Source organism: Palaemon carinicauda, chromosome 1, assembly GCF_036898095.1.
Source record: "Palaemon carinicauda isolate YSFRI2023 chromosome 1, ASM3689809v2, whole genome shotgun sequence".
Classification (NCBI taxonomy): domain Eukaryota; kingdom Metazoa; phylum Arthropoda; class Malacostraca; order Decapoda; family Palaemonidae; genus Palaemon; species Palaemon carinicauda.
The window spans coordinates 19,981,910-19,990,903 of NC_090725.1; the positions used below are offsets into that span (position 1 = coordinate 19,981,910).

Here is an 8,994-nt window from a genome sequence, read left to right on the forward strand (position 1 = left end):
TGAACGCTGGTGACTGGGCAACCAGCAGTTGAGGCACAACTTGGAATGTGGTCTGTGGTTGAGCAATCACTTGGGGCACTGCAGTCATGGTGACTGTAGGATGTTGCTGGGCAGGCCAAGAGGGTAGTTTTGGCTTCTTTCGACTTACTTTTAGATTGGGGACCCGCATCCGGGGAAGACTTCCTCTTTGAAGAGATGCCCCACTTCTGGAGAAGGTTCCCATTCTCCGTGGCGGCCTTCTCGACTATCTCTTTGAGTGTTTTACTCGGAAAGAGGTCTTTACCCCAGATATAGGAAGAAATAAGCTTCCTGGGTTCATGTTTCACTGTTGCAGCAGCAAACACTCTCTCTGCAGGATCTCCTAGCCTTCATGAAGGCGTACAGGTCCTTCACTAAGGTGGCCATATGCATTTTGGCCAGGACCATGAGCACGTCTGGGGTGCCTTTGTGGCCCGCACACATCTCGATGCAGTTCTGCAGAGAAAGGGAGGCGGTAAGCCTCTCTTTCGTCTCTTGCTACCTACGCAAGAGAAAGTCTGACAGCTTAGGGAGATTCTCGCTGAACTATCGTCCCGCGATATCTGCATCTAGCCTCCCTACTGAGAAGGTTAGGTGAACTTCCTTCCATTCCTTCTCATCCGTTGGCAGGGCTAACGACAGAGGCCTACACTCCTCTAGTGCAGGGCATGGTTTGCCTGCCTCAACTGCCTTGGCAACAGCCTGGAATGCCTTCGACATAAAGGGGGAGGTTCTGGAAGCAGGAGCAAGAAAGGTATTTTTTTTTTTTAAGAATACCACAGGATCCATATTGGATCGGAGCTCAGCCACTCGGCCTGTGATGTCCTCCTCCACTCAGGGGCTAGCCCATGAGGGAACGGTCTTCAATGCTCAGGAGTAAGTAAATACTCAAGAGCCGCTTCTCGCTCAGAGGACGACACTCAACCTCGTCATCGTGGTTGAACTCGTTCCGAGTTTTGGACTTAAACTCATCAATCAGGCTATAGAATTTATCCTATGTAGTATGATCATAGGGTGTTTCTTGCTCTATGCAGACACTTTCAAGTTAGTATAACCCGCCTTCTTCAGGCTGCTCGGCAAGAGAGCCTGTGCCTTGTCGTGGTCGAAAACCATGACCTCCTTCAGTTCCGTTTCCTCCTTTCACGCTGGCTCATGCTTCAGTCGAATGAAGCAGTTAGGGTAGACGTTGAAGCTCGGCCAGAACTGAATGCCTTCTAGGGGGACAGCTCCCTTCTTCTCTGAGATGTAGAGTTTTCCGTTGGTAATCGGCATATACTACGCATACCTCCAGGGATTAGTCTCGGAGCAGGATGGCAGGTCTAGAACTCTGGGTTGCTAGTAAGACCCTTGGGAGGCGGTGATCCGTGCTTCACGGAGCTCTCTTTCGAGCTTCGCTTCCCTTTCTTCGCCTTGTTTGTGAAGATTCTCCATTAATGATGTAATATGAGCCAAAACTGCCTGGCTTATGGCATCTAATGGAGGGGTAGGAGCTGAAGATGTAGATGGTGTCGGCTCTGGTGCCGGCACGGATGGAAGGGAGTCCCCCACTTCTGACGACTCAACTTCTTCTTCTCCTTTGGGAGGTAGAGTAGACTCTTCCTTGGGATCGTCCATAAGGAGATCCTTCTATGTATCCGTGGACACTTCAGACATCCTTTCCTCCTGGTGGATGTCCATACCTTGTATCGCCTCACTGACGTCCGTCTCGATTGCAGGGAGGTCCGGGTCGTGTTTGGGGCACGACCGCTTCATTACCCGCTTTGGGGAACAGCAAGCTACGCATCCTGTCGTTGGGCAGGTATGGTCCCGGAGAGTTCTTCTGGAACCCTCGTACCCAATTGCGCAGCTTTTCTCGTGCTGCATCTCTCGACTCAGCTGACTTGGGGCCGTTGAAACCTTCAACCATCATGGCCGAGCAGACGTTGCAGTCCTGGGGGTCCCAGTACCGCAAGGTTTCGGGGGTAATGGCGCAGGTGGCATGAGTCCTGCACATAGTGTGACCACAAAAGTTCATACTCTTGTGGTTGCAGTATATCACCTCGCACTTCATTTTGGGCTTCTCCTGTAAAGAAAGGAAATATAAATGAGTATGCGGTTATTTATCACGCTTGACAAATAGGTACTAAGCAATAAATATGTTGGTATCTTACCCATTATAGCTAAGGATAGTAAACTAGAAAGGAATAGGAAAGACATACCTGTGTCTCCTATCCAGCCAATTGCTCTGACCTCCCCAATATTAATGTAAGAATTTCCTTATTAAGGAAAACTCAAGAGAGAAGGGTTCTAACCTCTAGGGATAGATTTAGTGTATACTAACACTAGCCCTTCCATAAAAGTATTAATATTGTGGGGTAAGTTATAAACTGATGACTTTATCACTGTATTGAAGGAATACTTCACTTCAATATAAAATTGGTCTCAACAATAGACTGTGAAAGGACACACGGGGTATGTTGGAAATATAAACTACTGTATAATATATACTATAGTTTTCTGTCTGCAGTATATACTATACTGCAAATATACTGACTATTGTATAATCATATACTGTAGTTCAGCCGGCGTGTTGCCGGCTAGGCTAGCACCTGGCGGCACCAGTCCAGCCGGCATGCAGCCGGCTGGGTTAGTACCCGGCGGCACTAGCCGACAGAAAGAGAGAAAGCATGGAGTGAAGGGCTGCCTTATTAATGTAGCTTTGTACAATGATAAATAAGGGTGTAGGTATTTTATACCTACCAGGATTTTGGGCAAAAAGGGCAAAAGCTTCCAGACACCAAAATATCCCAAAGTACTGTACTTGTTCCTATTACTCTTCCTTTTCTCATTTTCGAGCTTGCCTTCATTTTAGACTTTATGTGCATACATAAAATACTACGTCCACCACCTCAAACCTGGTACCATAGTATTCCACTTTTGGGATGATGTTCTTTAGCATATTCATAAAATGTCTGAATTACGTGAAAGTAAGGCATTGGTAATAGCTGATCCATCAATGATGATTGCATTTGCTTCTGGTTCGTTAGGATATTCACTTCTTTAATAATTTCAACCATCTGTGATTTCCGACAGCATGAGGCTTACCACTCTCACCGAGAGATACAGGGTATGACTGATTCTTGTGCTTGGAGAATTCTTGAAAGACATACTGTCTATTCTGCACCAATATTTCTAGGATTATGCTGTGTGATATGCAGAGCTCATTCCCACGGAGCATTTCAATGAGTTGTCTCTTCCTCGTCTTGACAAACACATACAGGCCCATATAAAATGGAAACTATTTTACATGGTCCCTGGAATACCTGTGGAAATCCACTCCTTCCTTGTATTTCACAAAGCAATTACACCTTAGGAGATGATGCGATATTAGGGACTTAATGTCTGCACCATGTTCAATCACGCATACAAAGTGCATCAGGGGTGGTACTTCCCATTGTAGGTCTGTGTTGTGAAAGGTGCAGCTGAAATTTGGCTCATGATAGAGCATGTTTCGTCTTATTATCTCAGCAGCTTTCACTAGATGTATCGCTTCACACTACTTGAATGCTTGTCAGATGATTGAGCCTACTTAACTTTCAAAAGCCAGCATAACATCTCGCCCTTTGTGATGCATTTGCAGCTTGGGGATGTGAAAAAAGCGACTGGTCCTAGAGTTGAGTTGAATGAACATCAGGCAATTCAACACCACGCTGTTGTAGCCTATACCTGGAAAAAGTCAGCAAGCATGAAAATGAGATGATTTTTACCTCCACACTTGATAATGTAGGAGGCTACTTTGGAGAAAGTAATTGGATGAGTTTCCTTATAATGCCCCTGTACTTTCTCTTGCTCCTGCACCTTTAGGCAGGCTCATTCTCAGTTATGCAATACCACTCGGAAGGCAGGGTGATAATTCAGTTTTTGTGCAATGATGTGGAGGATTTATTTTTGCTTTATTTTAATTTTTTGTTTTTTGCCAAATCCTGTGTGTGTGTGTGTGTGTGTGAGAGAGAGAGAGAGAAAGAGAGAGAGAGAGAGAGAGAGAGAGAGAGAGAGAGAGAGAGAGAGAGAGATTGTGTTAGCGAGCGAAAGTAGTTAGTGTATCGATCGTTTGTGGTGAGAAAGACTGTTGGTTTAAATGAGATTGTTTGTTTATGTTTTTAGCTAGGTTACGACAGTGGTGAATGTCTTGGGTGAATGCTTATTTTGATTTGACTGCTGTAACCGGCAGTTGTGTGAACGCTGGATTATATATATTTTTCGACCAGCGTGGAAGTGGTTTTTTGATTTTCTAAGTAAGTACAGTTTTGTTTATCTTTGCTTGTAGTGATTGTGAATGATAGGAACAATTTATTATTTATCTTTGATTATAGTGCGATAGTTCAGTTAGCTAGAAGTGTTCGTAAGTGTTTTTCTTTTTTATTTTGGCAGGCCGTGATTCCTCCTTTGGAGAGTTACTTTAAGAAAGTGGATTTACTGTTGATGACCTGGCCTGGAATTGATTATATTTAGACTGCTCATTTGGATTGACCAAGCGTTGATGACCTGGCCTGTTGAACAAGATTACATATGACGATGATGATTATGATGACAACGCTCACGACCCATAATTAATTAATGCAGTTGTGTTGACATTTGTCAGTGTCGCGGTTGCTATAAAGTTCTCGTTTTGGGGCAATTAAAGACTGTTGGCCCTTGGGTGGACGAAGGTGTCCACTCAGAAATATATATATTAATTACGTTTATATTTGGAGGAGAAGGGAATTTTTAGCTTTAAGTTTTGTTTTCCAGATGGTTATTAGAATGTGTTTTCTATATATAGTAAGTCAAGATTGTAGTGCTAAGTGTGATTATTTTGGTTATGGAATATGGTTGGTGATTTTTTAGTATTAAGTGATTGTTTTGGTATTCATAAATATAGTTTTAAGGTTATGGTTTGTGTTAATGTCCTTTTTGTCTAAGAGTCTGGTTAATGATAAAGTAAGGGGAAAGTTTGTGCAGAGGAGACATTTGTCTGTTTAGTGTGATTCAAGGGTGTGGGGCTTGTTCTTGCAACATCCCGCCACATTATTTTGGCGCCCGAACAGGGACTGCCGAGGTGGGATAGGAAGCCGGACTGTTGGACGAAGGACGGAATTAGGATTAAGGTTGAAGAAAAATGGAAGGTAAATACAAGGCTTTGGAGGAGGAATTGTGGCATTATAAAGAATGGGAGCAGATGTTGATAGTTGAGAAAGAGAGGTTGCTAGTAGAGAATGAGAGGTTGCACTGGGAGAATGCGGCGATGCAGAAGGAGCTTAGGGAGTTGAAGGGAACTGTAGAGAAAGTGGAAGAATGTTTTGAGATGAGGATGAAAGAGAATGAGGAACGAATGGAGAACCTATTGGAAGCTATGATGGGGCAAGTCATGGGGATGATGAAAACTATAATGGGTGAAGGTGCAGTCGGAGTGTCCTCAGCTTCGGGTAATGGGTTGATAGTGGATGAGAAGGCTAAGGTTAGTGATAATGGGAAAGGAAGTGATAGTGATAGTAATAGTAATAGTGAGATTGAAGATAAGGGAATAAGGCATAGTAAGGATGAACAGAAATGTGATAGGAATCATGAGAAGAAAAGTAAAAGTGATGTGAAGAAAGGGAAGAAAAAGTATCAAGCTGATAGCAAGGACGATCGTGAATGGGTGAAAGTGGTTAGTAAGAAAAAGGGTAAGAAGGGAATGGTTAAGGATAGGAATTTAAGTGTGGAAGTGGATTCATTATATTCAAATGAGGAAGAAGGTAACAAGGGAGTAGACAGTGATGATAGCAGTGAGAATGAACGTGATGTGTGTAAGACTGTGTTTATGAGAGAGGTACCTCGGTGTGAAAGGTTCAATGAGCATAGCAGTAGGGATGTATATGATTTTTTCAAGGAGTATGAGAGGTATTGTCAGGATAAGTATGGTGATAGTAAAAGAGTTTGGGCTAGGGAGTTAGGAGAATATTTGACTGGGTATTTGTTGACGATGTATGGAGTGATAATGAGTGTAGGTGACGTTGATTATGAAAGTGTGAAAAAGAGAATAATTGAGCAGGTAAAACGTATGAAAGGGAGTGTTAAGTATAAGCGTAAAAATGATTTTGATGAAGCACGGATGAATGCAGGAGAAGCGATATCGATGTATGTATGTAGGTTGGAAACTTTAGCTAGGAAGAAGTATGGGGATGAAGGTATAAATGAGAATAAGGAGTTAATGAAGAAATTTTTGGCTACTGTACCCGAGAATGTTGCTGAGTTTGTTAATTTGAAACGGAAGGAGAAAATGAGGTGGACGAAAGAAAGATTGACATGGGATGATATTTTAGAGATAGTTGAGGATTACGAGTTGGATAGGTGTATGAAAGAAAGTAAATCTGTGAGTGTAAGAACTGGAATGGAGGAGTGTGTGCCAGAATTTGTTAGTTTTAGAGATGCTGTTATGAGAGGACCGATGAGGGTAGCTGATAGTGTAGTAGATAGGAGTGTTAGGGCGAGTAATGTGGGAATACCTGTAAGGACAAATGATGGGTTTAGGCAAGGGAATCAGGTTTGGAGGGATAGGAGTGCTAGTGCGCAGCGAGGTAGGTCAGGTAGTTGTATCCGTGAAGAGAAGTGTTATAGATGTGGGAAAATAGGACATAAGAAGAATGAATGTAGATGGGCTCTAGGTGCTTGTTTTAGATGTGGTGAGGTAGGGCATAGAATTAGCGAGTGTAAGAAAGAGAAAGGGGTTAAATGTTATCGGTGTGGTATGACTGGGCATGTAGCGAGTGGATGTCGTAGTAATCGTATGAATGTAATTTGTGGTAATTGTGGTAAGGATGGTCATTATGCTAGAATGTGCAAGGGGTAAGTGTACTGAATGTGGTGTAGATGGGCATGTAGCTAGGGTATGTAGGAAGAAGGGAGTAAATCAGCCAGGATGTTCGGGAAACTAGAGTGTAAGAGGGTTCAGCTGGGTGAGTCCTCCTGTGTGTGTGGAAGGAATAGGATTAATGTTTGTGAGAATGGGATGAGTAATTGGTTGGAAATGAGCAAGTATGAACCGAGTATGCATGAGAAATTAGGGCTGGAAAATAAACAATTAGTGTTAGTTGAATATAGGAAAAAAGAGGCGTTTGAAAGTTTTAAGTGAGGAGAAAGTGCAAGGGAAATTTATAGGTATAGGTAAGAATACGAATAAGTATGACAAGGGTGTAAATGTACAAGTGAGTGTGGAAGATAAATGTATTAATACAGATGAAACGTGGCTGAGTATGAATGATACTTATAGTGTGTGTGGCTTTTCGTTAGATGATGTAAAAGAAAAAATGAATAGCGCAAGAATGAGAGACAGGAGAATGATAAGTAGCATGAATGAATCTTTTGCTAAGGTTGAGAATGTTTTTGATGAAATGGATGAACTGTTTACAGAAATGAGTGTAATTATAGGGCCAGATGAGAACGAGGTAGATATGATTGTACATGATATATTAGATGATAGGGATTTAGATAGGAATAGTGTTAATGTAGCGAATGATTGTGATAAGGAAGAAGTGAATGAGATAGTATATGGAGGCCCAGTTACTCGGAGCAGAGGTCCTGTTCCCGACTGCGACTGGGTTATGAAAAAAATATTGTAAGTGTTGTGTGAGAAGGATTTGGCAAAGTAAGGGGGGAGGAATGTGGAGGATTTATTTTTGCTTTATTTTGATTTTTTGTTTTTTGCCAAATCCTGTGTGTGAGAGAGAGAGAGAGAGAGAGAGAGAGAGAGAGAGAGAGAGAGAGAGAGAGAGAGAGAGAGAGAGATTGTGTTAGCGAGCGAAAGTAGTTAGTGTATCGGTCGTTTGTGGTGAGAAAGACTGTTGGTTTAAATGAGATTGTTTGTTTATGTTTTTAGCTAGGTTACGACAGTGGTGAATGTCTTGGGTGAATGCTTTTTTTGATTTGACTGCTGTAACCGGCAGTTGTGTGAACGCTGGATTATATATATTTTTCGACCAGCGTGGAAGTGGTTTTTTGATTTTCTAAGTAAGTACAGTTTTGTTTATCTTTGCTTGTAGTGATTGTGAATGATAGGAACAATTTATTATTTATCTTTGATTATAGTGCGATAGTTCAGTTAGCTAGAAGTGTTCGTAAGTGTTTTTCTTTTTTATTTTAGCAGGCCGTGATTCCTCCTTTGGAGAGTTACTTTAAGAAAGTGGATTTACTGTTGATGACCTGGCCTGGAATTGATTATATTTAGACTGCTCATTTGGATTGACCAAGCGTTGATGACCTGGCCTGTTGAACAAGATTACATATGACGATGATGATTATGATGACAACGCTCACGACCCATAATTAATTAATGCAGTTGTGTTGACATTTGTCAGTGTCGCGGTTGCTATGAAGTTCTCGTTTTGGGGCAATTAAAGACTGTTGGCCCTTGGGTGGACGAAGGTGTCCACTCAGAAATATATATATTAATTACGTTTATATTTGGAGGAGAAGGGAATTTTTAGCTTTAAGTTTTGTTTTCCATATGGTTATTAGAATGTGTTTTCTATATATAGTAAGTTAAGATTGTAGTGCTAAGTGTGATTTTTTTGGTTATGGAATATGGTTGGTGATTTTTTAGTATTAAGTGATTGTTTTGGTATTCATAAATATAGTTTTAAGGTTATGGTTTGTGTTAATGTCCTTTTTGTCTAAGAGTCTGGTTAATGATAAAGTAAGGGGAAAGTTTGTGCAGAGGAGACATTTGTCTGTTTAGTGTGATTCAAGGGTGTGGGGCTTGTTCTTGCAACATCCCGCCACAATGACATCTCATGTACTTAGTTTTACAAGAAGTTGCTTATCACCGAGTGTTTCTGCATACCTTTTCATTCTTTTATTCACCTTCATTATCATTGTCTCTCTAAGCTCTCCCCGCCTATTTTGGTCTTGCAAAAGAAACTGTTATAACTTCTTGAACCTTTCGTGGGATCTTACTTCAACAACCCTCATCCCTTTCAT

General features: G+C 41.7%; 1 non-coding gene across 1 annotated transcript; it reads right to left on the minus strand.

The window, feature by feature from the left end:
* Positions 1-823: 823 nt before the first annotated feature.
* LOC137659099 (small nucleolar RNA U3) lies at positions 824-1,029 on the minus strand. Its single transcript, XR_011047461.1, has one exon. It is a non-coding gene; the product is annotated as a small nucleolar RNA U3 (small nucleolar RNA).
* Positions 1,030-8,994: the final 7,965 nt, after the last annotated feature.